The sequence below is a fragment of the Malaclemys terrapin genome, chromosome 11 (genome assembly GCF_027887155.1).
Source record: "Malaclemys terrapin pileata isolate rMalTer1 chromosome 11, rMalTer1.hap1, whole genome shotgun sequence".
Taxonomy (NCBI): Eukaryota; Metazoa; Chordata; order Testudines; family Emydidae; genus Malaclemys; species Malaclemys terrapin.
This window is the reverse complement of record NC_071515.1, coordinates 7,592,335-7,606,368: the sequence shown is the minus strand read 5'-3', so window position 1 is coordinate 7,606,368 and position 14,034 is coordinate 7,592,335. Positions and strand designations below refer to the sequence as shown.

The 14,034-nt window shown below is 46.7% G+C and overlaps 1 protein-coding gene across 2 annotated transcripts in view; it reads right to left on the bottom strand.

Moving 5' to 3' along the window:
* Nucleotides 1–13,260, bottom strand: part of SH3BP4 (SH3 domain binding protein 4) — a 184,112-nt gene extending 170,852 nt beyond the window's left edge. For both annotated transcript variants that reach the window (XM_054044147.1, XM_054044144.1), the window contains exon 1: nucleotides 13,180–13,260. The gene's annotated coding sequence lies outside the window, so the exon portion shown is untranslated. The remainder of the gene's footprint in view (nucleotides 1–13,179) is intronic.
* Between the last annotated feature and the right edge of the window lie 774 nt (nucleotides 13,261–14,034).

The following is a 14,034-nucleotide window of genomic DNA, read 5'->3' as shown; positions in this document are numbered from 1 at the left end:
AACTCAGTAAGCCCCAGTTAACCACTCCCCGGTCTACCTAAGATCAGTACATCACAAGTTAGTTTCCATGTTAATACACACACAATTTCCCCTCTCATCTCCCAAAAATACTGAAGAGGCATCTCAGTAAGGCAGACAAAACAAATTTGGAGTTTCTACACCAAGACATGTTAATGCAAATTAAAAAAAAAAAAAAAAAAAAAAAGTTACACACAGCATGTATCTGAAGTGAAAGAGGAGTCCGGTGGCACCTTAAAGACTTCTTCAGGGTTTTTTACCCATGAAAGCTTATGCCTCAATAAATCTGTTAGTCTTTAAGGTGCCACTGGACTCCTCATTGTTTTTGTGGAAAGAGACTAACACAGCTACCCCGATATCTGAAGTGCTTTGCACAACGCAGCCTTAATCCTTAATTACTGCCCCTATACGCTAACTACAGTACAAACCACCACCTCATCAGATGTATTTTGAAGACAACATGGGTTTGATGCTCCTCTCAAGAGCAGCTCCACTGAACAATGGAATTACACTCAGGAGAATCAGCTGCTTAACTTTAAAACTCCTTTTCTTATTGTTAACCAAGCGTTCCAGAAAAACCACCATCTTTGGATGAGATGCAGCTTGCAAAGTGTCAGATCACTGCATTTCCAAACAAGTTTGGAAGAGGAATGCTTGAAAATATCAAGCTTATAATAGCACTGCCAATCTCAACCACTAAAATAAAATAAATCAATCAATCGCATCACATCCTCCCAAAGAAATCTTAAGAAAAAGATTAGGGTCCTTTGTGTTTGCCAGCTACTTAGAACCTTTAGTGTGCACCTGGTTCAAAACTGCAAGCTTCTCTCTGCAAGCACAAGGAACAGAAACTTTAATTTACAAAAATAAAAGCAAGCTGAAATCACTTGACCCCAGGAGCTGTAACATAAAGACAGCCACCAAATGTCACAGTACTCACAAGTCATGAGATGGTAACACCGGCCTAACAGGAAGCTAGTTCACCTTAACCATAGATCAGCTCCCTAATGAACATGCATGCTGTTGACCAAATCCCTTTTCCTAAGACACCCTTTGCTCGAGCATGTCTGAATAGGTAGCACTTTTGCCCTCGGGCTGGACCATAGAGTTGTGAGTTAGTCCCATACTAGGGACAGTGCTGCACAGGCTGAGAGGTTATCCTGCCAGGGAGAGAGCAAACAGAGGTCTCCTTGGTGTCAACAGATGGAAGTTAAGGATCTCATGACACTTTTGGGGTACAAATGTGAGGGGAACGCTAGGATCCTCAGAGTCACCCCTCAATGAAACAGGCTCTAATATGCAAAACTGACTGTGCCTATCGCTGGAGTGCTCAAAGGTTGCTGCATTGTCAGATTACTTGGTAAAATGCCAAGACACAACTTGAGTAGGAAACCCCCCCACTAAAACCAAATTCAACTGCTTGATCTGCTGAGAATAAATCTCTCCTTGCCAGGAAGCCAGGTATTTGGGCCGGGAGGAAAGGGGAGGGAGCTTACAGAGAAAATGAGAGTTGGGCAAAAAAATTAAAGAAAAAAAAAAGAAAAGAAAAGAAAAGAAAATATTTGAAAGCATCTACTACAACTAGAAAAAGAAGCCATTTCAGCTCCTAAAGGCACTTTTATGTCTTCTTATTTATTGCCTCTAACAGAACACAGGCTGTAATTCATATTTCTGAAAGTTATACATTCTGCAGCTTGTTAATTAGACACAGGGCTGTCCTTTATGTCAATACATGAACCCTCTGGGTACTTCAGGTACATATCAGATTCATACCCTCAGTGGTGAATGCTGCAAGAGAAAACAGCCACCGAGAGCTGGAGCGGTGCCCTCTGACACACTTACATTTATTAAAGTCGACCAATGTTATTCTTCAAAATCATATATATGGAGGATTTGGAGGGGGGAGAAGGGGAAGAGGAGAGAGAGGTCTCTTGTGTCTGCACCCTGACCGCATTCTTCATCCCCTCCATGGATTAAAAGATGTTACATCACCTTCAGCAGCCCCTGACAATGAAAACCCAGGACCTGAAGTTGTATTCATGCTTTACTCACATGCAGGAAAAAAATGGTAGGTAGCAATTCCAGTCCTAGAGAAAGCCAAGCAACATTACAGTTGTGTATAGCAATTTGCTCCTTACAAATATATACTGTATATACTAGTTCATAAGCCAAATTTTTTTAGTAAAAAAAAAAAAAAAGGGAAGCACCAGAGAAGGGGGTCGGCTTATGAACGGGTATAGAGAGAGACAGGTGGGACACAGTCACTCCCCGCACAACAGAGGGAGCAAAGAGAGGCAGCACAGCCAGCAGAGACATAAGGGGTGGAGGTAGGGCCAGAGTCTCTCCGCTTCTGGCCACGCTGCTCTCCCACCAGCCTCCAAAGCAGGCTGCACCCGCACAGCCCGGCCGCGGCCCACCGGAGCAGGCTGCGGCCAGGTCAGAGACATCCTCCTCTAGCCCTCCCCAGATAAGGTGGGAAGGGATGGGGAGGGGTGGGGCGGTCACAGGTGTTACTCCCGACTCCCAGCTTCTCCCCCCCAAAAAATTTCCCCACCAGTTGCTGTCCTGGCCCATCAGGGTTAGCAGCTGGCGCACCGGGACACTTTGTTTACTTAGATTTACCTCCGTGCTTGCGGACGCTTGAGGTAAACAAACCATCTTGGCCCACCAGCGGGTTATCCTGATGGCCCGGGAGCCAAAGTTTGCTGACCCCTGAATTATAGGGTCGGTTTATGAATGGGTTATAAAAATTTTTTCCATTTTTACTTATCGATCGGGGGGGGGGGGGGTGTTGGCTTATAAACTAACCAGATTATGATAGAGTGTATACGGTAAGCTAATATTTGAGCAAAACTAAACATTGTTTAGAATTTAAGACGTCTCATTTGACAGCAATTCCTGATAATGTGTAGACGGTGTTACCAGCTTGACTGATCAGCCTCTTACTGTTCAAGTATTTCTTCAGTTTATGCCTTAGCATCTGAAAGAATTCATGTGCGCTGAATGTGGGGAAGCAGCACGGCCTAGTGGATAGAACAGTGGACTGTAAGCATTTGGATTCTGCTCCTGGCTCTTCCACTGGGTCTGATGGGAGACCTTGGCTAAGACACTTTACCCTATGAATTGTTTCCCAACCCACCCATTGTCTGCATGGGTTATTCTGATTGCCCGCTCTTCAGAGCAGGGGATGTCTCTCTCTGTGTATGTACAGGCCTTGCACAATAGGGCCTCAGCCTCGGAGTCTATTATTTATATTACAGTACTACATAGATTCAGTTGCTGGAAGTGATGTGTACAGACCCATTCCACAGCCCTTCTCACCTGCCCTGACCCCACTCCATCACTCAATCAACATCTGGTATGTAACTTGGCCTCAAACAGTTGCCATGCAACAAACAACGCTAGCGGCAAGCACATAAAAATACTTTGCAAAGGGAAACGCTGCACAGTAAAGTGGCCTAGAATTGCACCATTAACATTTCACTCTGTAGCCAGGCTCCCCTATAAAAGCACACAGGCATGGCATTGCTTGGGCAGCCACTGCTATCTTGTCAAGACACAGGGCCAGATCCTTGGTTGGTGCAAATCAGTAAGGTCCCATTGACATCACTATATTAAGAGACGGGACAATAGGAAGATGTTTAATCCAGACTCTTAGGTCCCCTAACGAAACTAAATGAGACTGGGAAGCCCAGCAGATGCAACAACTACAATGAATGACATTTTTTCCTGGAATAACCACGAGTAGGTTTTGGGGACTGATCCTCCTGTTGTGAACCGGTACCAGTTAGTCACCAAGAAGTCAACATTTACCCACAATGACGGCCACCATCTGAGCCAACACATCGGGGACTGAACCGGGGATCTCCAGAGCTACAAGTATGAGCTGCTACAGCTTAAGCTATGCAGAAAAGGGGTCCATAGCATTGGGGCAATGACACTCATTGCATCTATGGATTGGACACAGAGAGGGAGCCGTACCATCCATTCACCAGTGAGCTACAGTGGCAGGTAAGTGTTCTCTCAGATCTCACTGTGGGTAGAGAACCACATGCAAACAGCAACTACTGCACTTGTCTGCGTTGGCCAGGGTTCCTGAAAACCGTGTCCAATGTTCCAGTTTTTATTCAAGAAACCCCTGAGAGCCCTCTACCCCAATGCTGTTGAATAATATTATATCCTTTACAATGAAGTTCAACCAGGGTCCTGACTTGAGATAGGTCAATATCCAGCTTGCCTGCTGTTTGCAAAGCTCAGTCACTAAGGACGGGGGCAAAGGGGGGGGGGAGAATGGGGGGGAAATATAGCAAGAGCATCAGAACACAGGATTAGGTATGTATTTTTTCTATTTATTTCAAAGGCATCAGCCTTTAAAAATTCCTAGTCTTTGTACCACATATGAATGTACGACAACTTGCAACACACTCTCGAAAAAAAATTGTATGAAGATGCTCTTTTTCTAGACAAGGTTATGTTCATATTTTTCCTGATCTCCAATGCTGCATAAGTAGCACTTCATACACAAACCAATTGCCTTGGCACAGAAAGGTTTACATGTTATAATACAATTAATGAAAGGCTTCTTATGATGTTTAAATGCATTTCTTTTTTAAAAATAATATGCTATTAAAGAATTAGATTAAACAGTCTCATCTGAATAATCCCAGCAGGTTAAAAAAAATGCTTTTTGCTTTACAAACCAATTTCTGCTTAAAGTGAAAATAGAATTATGTTGTCGAGCACAGAGTCAAAGACTGGGTTTAATCACTCCATAATGTACTATCCTAATGTATATTTGATTAAAAACAAAAGCAATTCTATTTTAAAACAGCAGTCTTCCAATTCATGCACCTACCCCCTTATAGAAAGTCATGAGACAGGAACAAATTACTTCCTGCACCTCGCAAGCAATACGATTATGCCCGTTTCAAACAGCAAGGTTAAACTTCCCCTTGTACCAGTCAGAGGCAGTGTGTATAGGGCACTGGGCTGGTACTTGGAAGGCCTGGGTTCTCTTCCCAGCTCTGCCACTGGCCAGCTGAGTGATGCCAGGCAAGTCACTTCCCCCACTGTGTGCCTCAGTTTCCCCATTTGTAAGTGGGGGTAATGATGCTGACCTCCTTTGTAGAGTGCTTTGAGATCTGCTGATAAAAGCACCGCGTATTCTCATTTTTTAAACAGCTTGCATAGCTGCAAGCGTACTACAGCAAAGGGCACCCCCACTTCCCCTTGTCCTTCCCATACTGCTAGATCCTGGCATGGAAGAGATTAAGCATCAGTGTTTCAAAGGTGCAATGTGATCAGATTTTTTTTTAAAAATCCCAAAGCTATTTGACAGTGGCTCCCACACACTCTCTCTCCCAGCGACGTCTCCAACGTGAAGGCTGTCCACCACCACCTTCCATCTTCTATGGTTGCGACAGAATTGTAAAACTTCCACTGTCCTGTGGACACCAGCCAATCTGGTGAGGTTTCTGACCTAGCTGGCTCTGTTTTCTTCCTGGCTTCCCTGTCATCTTGCCCAATAGTATAAGTGCCGGAATCAAGTCGCTCTGCGATCGACGAGCTACATGTCCACTGAAAGATGTTCTTCTTTCACCTAGGGTCTCAAGTAACTGCTCTTTTTAAACTCATCTTTGTCATCGCCCTTCATAGCTTTGGTCATCCAGCTAATTTTTAAACACAGTTTACTCGACACTGAGACACAACTCAGTTCTACTTACATCCAGATGTAGCCCTTCAGCAATCTAATACACATGCGTAGCTTTCAATCTCACCACCACCAAAGTCTTTGGAAGTTGTTGGATAAATTTTTTGCAAGCTGCATCCTCTCTTGATTTCTTCAACACATCTTCCACCTGATGTTACTAGACTCCCTAAGTAGCAATGCAAAAGGTAGGCAACACCTATACCTCAACAGTCAAGTGGTGGACCAAAGGAATAGCTTCCCCTAATAATACACCATCTAAGTGTATTTGAACAGTGGTTTCTTCTACTAGTTTTAGATGTAATGGTTTGCAGTTTCACTGAGTGACCCCTTTAGCTGGGTCTTAAGAAAGAGCAGCGAATCCTTGTTATTATATCCTTCATTAAATCCCCCTCCTTCACACACGTTTTCTTTCTAGGCTAATTAATCCCAATTTTGTGATCTCATTACACAGTGTATAAACTCAGCCATGGCTCTAATCATGCTATTTGCTTTTCTGCAAGCAAGCCTTTTCAATCTTTTATGTATTTCATGAGGCGAGGTAAACTGAACTAAACACAATGTTCAGATGACAGCCAAACCATCAGTCTATAGGGCATCAGAGAACTGACTTATTTCTAGCCCATTTTTAGAGAATCCAGGCATAGCATGGTTGCTTTAACAGTTGCTGCACATTGGCCACACATCTGCACTGAGCTATCCAGGATAGCTCATAGATCTTTTCCCTGAGTCAACCAGACAATTTCTTTAGAAGTCTGGAGACAGAATTTACATGACTATTTCTCTGGCATGCCTACTCCAGGCTATGAATTTCCTGTATAGCCACTCGAAATGATGGCTCTTTGACACGAGCCCTCTCTTGGAAAGCTAGAAGCAAAGGAGGAAGAGCTTCTCTCCACAGCTCCATAGCACATGCATCACGCGAGCATCACTTGGCAAAAGCATGAGGGTCGGATCCAAAGTCAATGAAAACATGGCAACTGCCATCTTGGCCAACACCCAGGACTGGACAAGGGACCTCCCAACTCAGAGCAGGAGTCTCTACAGCTGGAGTTAGGCTCTCAAGCTGAGAGCAGTAAGAGATTAGTATCCTTTTTGGAAGAGGCACGGCGAGCATGCTGTTAACACCCACTGACCAGTGGGTTACAAACACCCATTAGCTTTGAAGCAGTCCCATACACAGTACAGAGTACTTCTGTGTGCAACCCAGAATACAGCAAAAATTCCCAAAGTGAGCTCTTGGCCCTCCAGTTGCATCAATTGTGCACTTTGTCTAAACAAAGAAGATTTAGCAGCAAACAGAGGAAGTTTAGCGGTCAACAGGCCAAAAATTAAAACCTCTCAGGGATGCTGTAGCATTAGCTGTGCTGGTACATGAGACAAGCTGGCTGAGGTAAATATACATTAGCTCACCCACCTTGTCCAATTTATCAAGGGGTCAGCATCATAAGTAATTTTGCTAAGAGAAGTTTCTTTGGGAAGACAATGCTAGGCTGCTATTTCAGCCTCTACGCATACCTCAGAGAGATTACTCCAGCTCAGGATCCGTCCTTAAACTGACACAGCTCCACTGACTTCACCAGAGCTACAGTAGTTTACACAAACGGAAGATGTGGCCCTGTATAACGTCCTGCAAACCCTCAAACAAGATACTGGTGCACGTGCGTAGCTTCAAGTAGGTGAGCTGTCCCACTGGCGTCAACAAGCCAAATCCTGAGCCAGTGCAACCAATGACGGTCTTGCCATTTACTTTTGCAGGGTCAGGATTTCACTCAACTGGCCTACTCACGTGTTTAGATCTAAGCGCCCTGTTGAACAGGATCTCGTGCACATGACTGGATTTATACAAGCAGTACTAGTGAAGTTACACAGATGGTTAGGTGACTGCTGGCCTGGATGAAGAACTACAGCAATAAAATTATAACTCAAAACCTGCACCAATCCAGAAGGATGTTCTCTCACCACATGTATCAAAGCCCTCCGTTAACATGCTCTAACCACCACAACGCAAACAAAAAGGGTGAAGAAGATAAAATATCTTAAATCTAAGCAACAGTCAAACAGCTGACAGATGAGCGCAACAGAAGCATTCACTTACATCTTTGAGATTGGTGCTTTGGAGAGATGGTTATTTTGCTAGCTGATTATCACCCACAACAGGTAAGCCTCACCCAGCTGGCAGAGATTACCTCAGACAGAACCTGCGTTTAATCAACCTTCAGGGTATTGTGCAAGGCCTGTCTCCTAGACCAGCATTTCTGCTTCATGGGGGCAACCTATTCTCAAAGCCTCTATAGCTTGAGGGTGGGATTCCAGGGTGGTTCTGTTCTTGGGGAGGAAACAGGACGAATAATGTCAGACACTGCATTTTGCCAATGCATTTAGCAAGCAAGTATATTTCAAGCAAAGCATGGAGTGTCATCCACACATCTACCACACTCCATGACACCCTGCCGCATAGAAAGAGCAACAGCCAAGCCAACGAGGACAGACTCACTGCATCATGAGGGAAGTCTGGCTCAGTATGCCGGCACTGGGAGCATCACATCAAGAAACATAGGGGGGAGAGAGGGGGAAAAAAAAAAAAAAAAAGAAAAAGAAAAATCAGCCTGTCCTTATACAAACCCCCTCTTTGTTAGGGGAAGAGCCATCCCTGCCCGCTCCACACTGCCATGGGAATCTAAAGGATGGTCAGAGATCCCCTATGGAAGCTCTGGCACAGACGGAAGTGGAACAACTCCTGCTCCACTGAAGCGGGTCAGCAGAAACATGGAAGGTGGCTGGGCAGGGCGCACATGCCATATTTAATGTATAATAAGAGGATCAAGAAATAGGCATAAAAATGTACAGAGCCCCACAGCCATATTATTGCAGCCCACTGTTTCCGGGGCTGCTTGGGTCATGTCTATAATTAGGATGGGAACCAAAGCCCGCTGAAGTGAATTGAAGAATTCCAGCTGACTCCAGCGGGCTCCAGTGCAGGCCCTTAGAGCAGGGGTAGACAACTTATGGCACATGTGCCAAAGGTGGCACACGAGCTGATTTTCAGTGTCACTCACACTGCCCAGGTCCTGGCCACCGGTCCAGGGGGCTCTGCATTTTAATTTAATTTTAAATTAAGCTTCTTAAACATTTTAAAAACCTTATTTACTTTACATACAACACTAGTTTAGTTATATATTATAGACTTATAGAAAGAGACCTTCTAAAAAACGTTAAAATGTGTTACCAACACGCAAAACCTTAAATTAGAGTGAATAAATGAAGACTCGACACACCACTTCTGAAAGGTTGCCGACCCCTGCCTTAGAGTGAGCTCTTCAGGGGAGAGATTGTGTCTACTCTACTTATCGGTAAAGCAGCTAGTGTTAGTCTGGGAGCTAGATAAATAACCACAACATGTAACCTCTCTATGGTAAATCCTACTCACTCTCTCCCTCCACCCCTAACCCACAGACCACCCACTCACCCCTTCCCCCCACCCAAAGCCCAGCACAGGAGTAGCCAGGCAGCACACCCTGACAGGCAACAACTTCAGGCTCTGATGACGAAACTCAGCAGTTCCCACTTTGTCCCTGCGTTGACTGTTTGCTTTGGGCCTTGAATACAAAACTCCCACTGCTTGCAACATGAATACCCAGCAGTTCAGTGCAAAGCACCCAGCCATGGAGGGAATTAAGGAACAAGAAGGGAACACCACCACATGAACAGCTGTAGGCATCTCCCTACTATAACCCTTAAGAAGTCTATTGTCCACAGTTCTCAGGGTCTTTCTGCTCCCCATTCTATGGATGACATTTTTTAATTTTGTGTTTTAATAAATCAAGTTCTGAGAAACAAAGGGATGGGGTGGAAATAAACCGAAGTCTTCAAACCATTTTTAAAAGTTTCCAAGTTCCAGGATCAGGAGAAGCTTCCAAGGTAACTTCCAAATGTGCACCCCAAATTTCTGAGAAGGACTGAGAGCTCCACCCACACCATCCGACTCTACATTTAAGATCTGTTATTTATTCACCTCCAACACAAACATCTGAAGTGAAATGCCACTCCTGAAACATTTCGTTACCAAATCAAACTACAGGTGAGGCTCCATTTCCCAGGCTAACACAGGTCCTGCAGAATGTAACTGTCTGAAATGCTGGATCAAGCAGGAGCCATGGAAAAGCAGCTTCTCGTACACATTCAGTGCAACAGCCTAGAAAGCAGGGATACTGGGGATGTCACAATACTGAATCGCTGTGAAATAAGCAAGAAATCAGACCCACCCTCTCAATCTTAGGCCTGAACTGTTCAGATGTAAGACAAAACAAGGATCAGCATCATCATAAAAAGAGGATTGGCACTTGTTTCCAAATCCACATTGCATTTTAGAAAGAACTATGGCACCATCTTTTGTTATTCAAGGGTCTCTCCTAGTCAGTGTTTCCTGTAATCCGATTGATACCAAAAGAGATCTAGATGCAATTATTAGTCACAAATAGCATATGATTATGGGCCTGGCAACAGTCTTAGCAGCTTCCTATGTCAATGGGATCTGATGGAAAGTGTGACTAGGCCCTATTTGACCAAAGGAGCGATAACAGGAAGTTTTGTCTTGACAAGAGATTGGGTTTTCTTAAAAGAATGGACAATATGTGGGAGCAGTGAGCCAGTTTTTAAGAGCCAGACACTATTGTACAGACACTTTGAACTTGCTTTGTCTGTTCAGAAATGCAAAGTGCAAAAATAACCCGAGTCATTTTAGGGCCTTCACTCAATGCCAACTTTTTATTACTATAGAATCACAGAAGATTAGGGTGGGAAGAGACCTCAGGAGAACATCTAGTCCAACGCCCTGCTCAAAGCAGGACCAACTCCAACTAAATCATCCCAGCCAGGGGGTGGGTGTGTGGGTGTGGGTGTGTAACAGCAGCACCTCAAAACCCCAACTGAGACTGAAGCCCCACAGTGCTATGTACAAACAGGGACACAGAGTCCCTGCTGCTACAACCTTTCAGTTTAAAGAGAGACAAGGCAGTCATCCTGGCAGGGGAGTGAGTCACAGAGGTGAAATGATTTGCCCAATGTCACCCAGCAGGCCAGTGGAAGAACTGGGAATAGAACCTAGTTCTCCTGACTCCCAGTCCTGTGCTCCATCCACTGGGCGGCACTGCCCCCTCTCTCTTTGGGGTTAGACTATATATCAATATTTGTAAAGCACCCCTTAGCTACAAAGGGTTAACCACAGGAGATGAATGCTAAGGGACCCTCCACACAGAACGATCATCATTTACAATCTATGTTAAAAATGTAGCTTAGTTTTCTAAAAGACACAAATCTGTAGAACTGACTATGTATCAAAGCAGGCTCACTTTCCTATTGGAGGACTGCACAAGTGTTTTAGAGAACTAGTGGAAAGAGCTTCCTCCGTTATATACAGTAGAAGTTTGGCAGAGTTAGGTTACTCAACAACTGCTGTCGTAACGTTTATTGACAAGGAAGATGACACACATACATAGCATCTGTACGGTGTCAGCTAGCAAATGGGATGGTTTAAGATTCCAGCACTCCTACAGAAGCTTTAGGTCCTTCAAAAACATAATATTCCACAAGTATGAGAAACCTGTTTTCCCTATCTGAAAACTAACGTTTTTACATTTCCTTCACACAAACAAATGCTTTTGGAGCAGGGCTTTGGAGAGGAGCCCAGAGCTGGAGCGCGGAGCAACTCCGGAGCAGTGGAGCTGCAGGTTTTTGCCTGGAGCTGGAGCGGAACCGGAGCTACCTTTGGAGGTAACTTAAAACTGGTGTTTCCTAAGAAAATATGAAGAACCTCAATAACAGCTTAATACAGTTTCTGTCTCCATACACTGCCATTTAATTTGACAAGAGATTGAAGGACTTAAGAGTATATTTTTGCCATGCCACTCCTGCATAAAGGTGTTGTTACATCACACAGGCTGTGAACAACCAAAACAAATCATCCTTTGAAAATTCAAGACCTCTAAGGATACCAAAACAAAGCAAACCTCTGAACAGAGAAATTACCTTTTATAAAGAAACAGACTATGTTTTAGAGACCCCTCAGCAGATCCTCGCTGGTGTAAATGGATTTGATTTCACTGAAACTATGTCAATGAGCCGAGTTTCTCCCCTGCCCCACTTGGTTCACTGCCTCACTCAAAATGCTATTAGCTGAACTGATTTAATCATTTCCCCTTTTAAACAGAGGATACCAATAAACTTAGTTCTCCTTAATTTTTATGACACGAAGTAGAGCATAATCAGGAACACCGTGATATCGTGTACTGAAGCAAACCATGGCTAACTGGTGATAAAAGTTTAATATACTGCTGCATTACTCTTTTGGGGGGGGGGGGGGAGGGAGGAGAGAACAGCTCAGTGGTTTGAGCATTGGCCTGTTAAACCCAGGGTTGTGAGTTCAATCCTTGAGGGGGCCATTGAGGGATCTGGGGCAAAAATCTGTCTGGGGATTGGTCCTGGTTTGAGCAGGGGAGTGGACTAGATGACCTCCTGAGGTCCCCTCCAACCCTGATATTCTATGATTTCCCTACTGCCACATGCAGAGCCTGGGAAAACCGATTCCATCTCATTCCTCCTTCCCCAATGAAGATTTCAGCTGTGAAGCCCAGAAAACAACAAGGGCTTTCAATGCAGCTACTCCTCTCCCCTGACTCTCTCCATGACAATAATAAACCCAAGCCCACCACAGTGCAAGTTACTTCCCAAATCCCCCTTTAAGTGAAGATCCTGTCCCTGAGCTCAGGGACTGGCAGGGGAAGCCAAAAGGAGACCCACCCTTGTGCTCCAGACACAAATGACCAGGAACTAAAACTCATTTAAACCATGGACAAGCCACTGTAGGGTGCAAGAAAGGGGAACTTTGACAGTGGAGAATCCAATGTTCCCCCAAACCCAGCCAACACCCCCCCACCCACCCCCACTGCCCCTTTGGGTTTAGGGTGACCAGATGTCCCAATTTTATAGGGACAGTGGCAATTTTGGGGTCTTTTTCTTATATAGGCTCCTATTACCCCCCACCCCCATCCTGATTTTTCACACTTGCTATTTGAGTTTCGTTTGCTAAAGCCCCGAGACAAACTTCACATGACAAGAGGCTGGGGGGGATGGAACAAAACAGAGTTTGACCCTCCCAGAGACACCACCGCAGAGAGCCCCACTCCCCTCTAGCTGACAGCCTAAGGAGGGAGTGCACTAAGTCACCTCCCTGTTTACACCAGCCCTGACTCCAGTTCCCATTCACGCCTCAGCAGCGGCACTAACGGCACCACACACACACACACACACACACACACACACACACTCTCTCTCTCTCTCTCTCCAGGAGTTTCTTCCCTACTTACAGCCCACCAGCTGCCCTGACTCCAGCCGCTCGCTCCCCGTTTACACGCGCCCGAGCGCGATGCGAATCAGGCCGGGCGCCCCCGCCTTACCCGGTGCCGCGCGCTACTCGCTGCGATGGCCGCGGCGCACGGTGCCCGGCGCGGGGGAGCAGCAGCCCCGCCCCAGCGCAGCCAGCCCAGCTCCAGCTCGCCGGGGGAGCCGCGCTGATGTCACTGGCGGGGCAGGCAGAGGGCGGTGCTAGCGGCGGCCACTCGCACGGTCGGGGCGGAGCGGTGCCCACGTGCGCGGAGGGGGACTAACTCACCCCCCGCCGGAGCCAGGCGTGTAGGGTCGGGGCTAGCGAGGCAGTGGGATCCGGAGGGGAAGGGGCTGGAATAGCGAGTAGGGCGAGCCCTGCTGCACGGGGAAGCACACAGAAGCCGAGCGCACGAGACCCCTGTGAGCTGGGCCGGCTCTAGGTTTTTTGGAGCCCCAAGCAAAAAAAATGTTGGCTGCCCCCCACCCCAGCCCTGGGCTCTCACCCCACCCCCACCCCCTGCTGCCCTAGCCCTGGGCTCTCTCTTCCCCCCCCCCCACACACACACCCTGCCGCCCCAGCCCTGGGGTCGTCCCCCCCAGTGCTGACTCCGCCCACTCCGCCCTTGCCTCCAGCCGGTCCGGCACTGGCAGGGTCGGGGTAAGCAGCAGAGCTTCCGGGCCGCGCCTAAGCCCAGGGTCCCTCCAGCCAGGGCTCCCGCCTCCAGGACCGTCCGGGACCCGGGAGGGCAGAGCCGGGGGATCACCCTGGCAGGGGGCTGAGGAGCCGGGGCAGGGTAGCCCCAGAGGGAGTGGAGCTCCGGAGAGCGGGACGTGGGCCCCATGGCAGCGCCCTGCCCTCTATGGCCCTGCTGCTGCTTCTGGCCGCCCAGCTGCAGTCCCTGGACTGCGGCAGGGCGGCCAGTGGC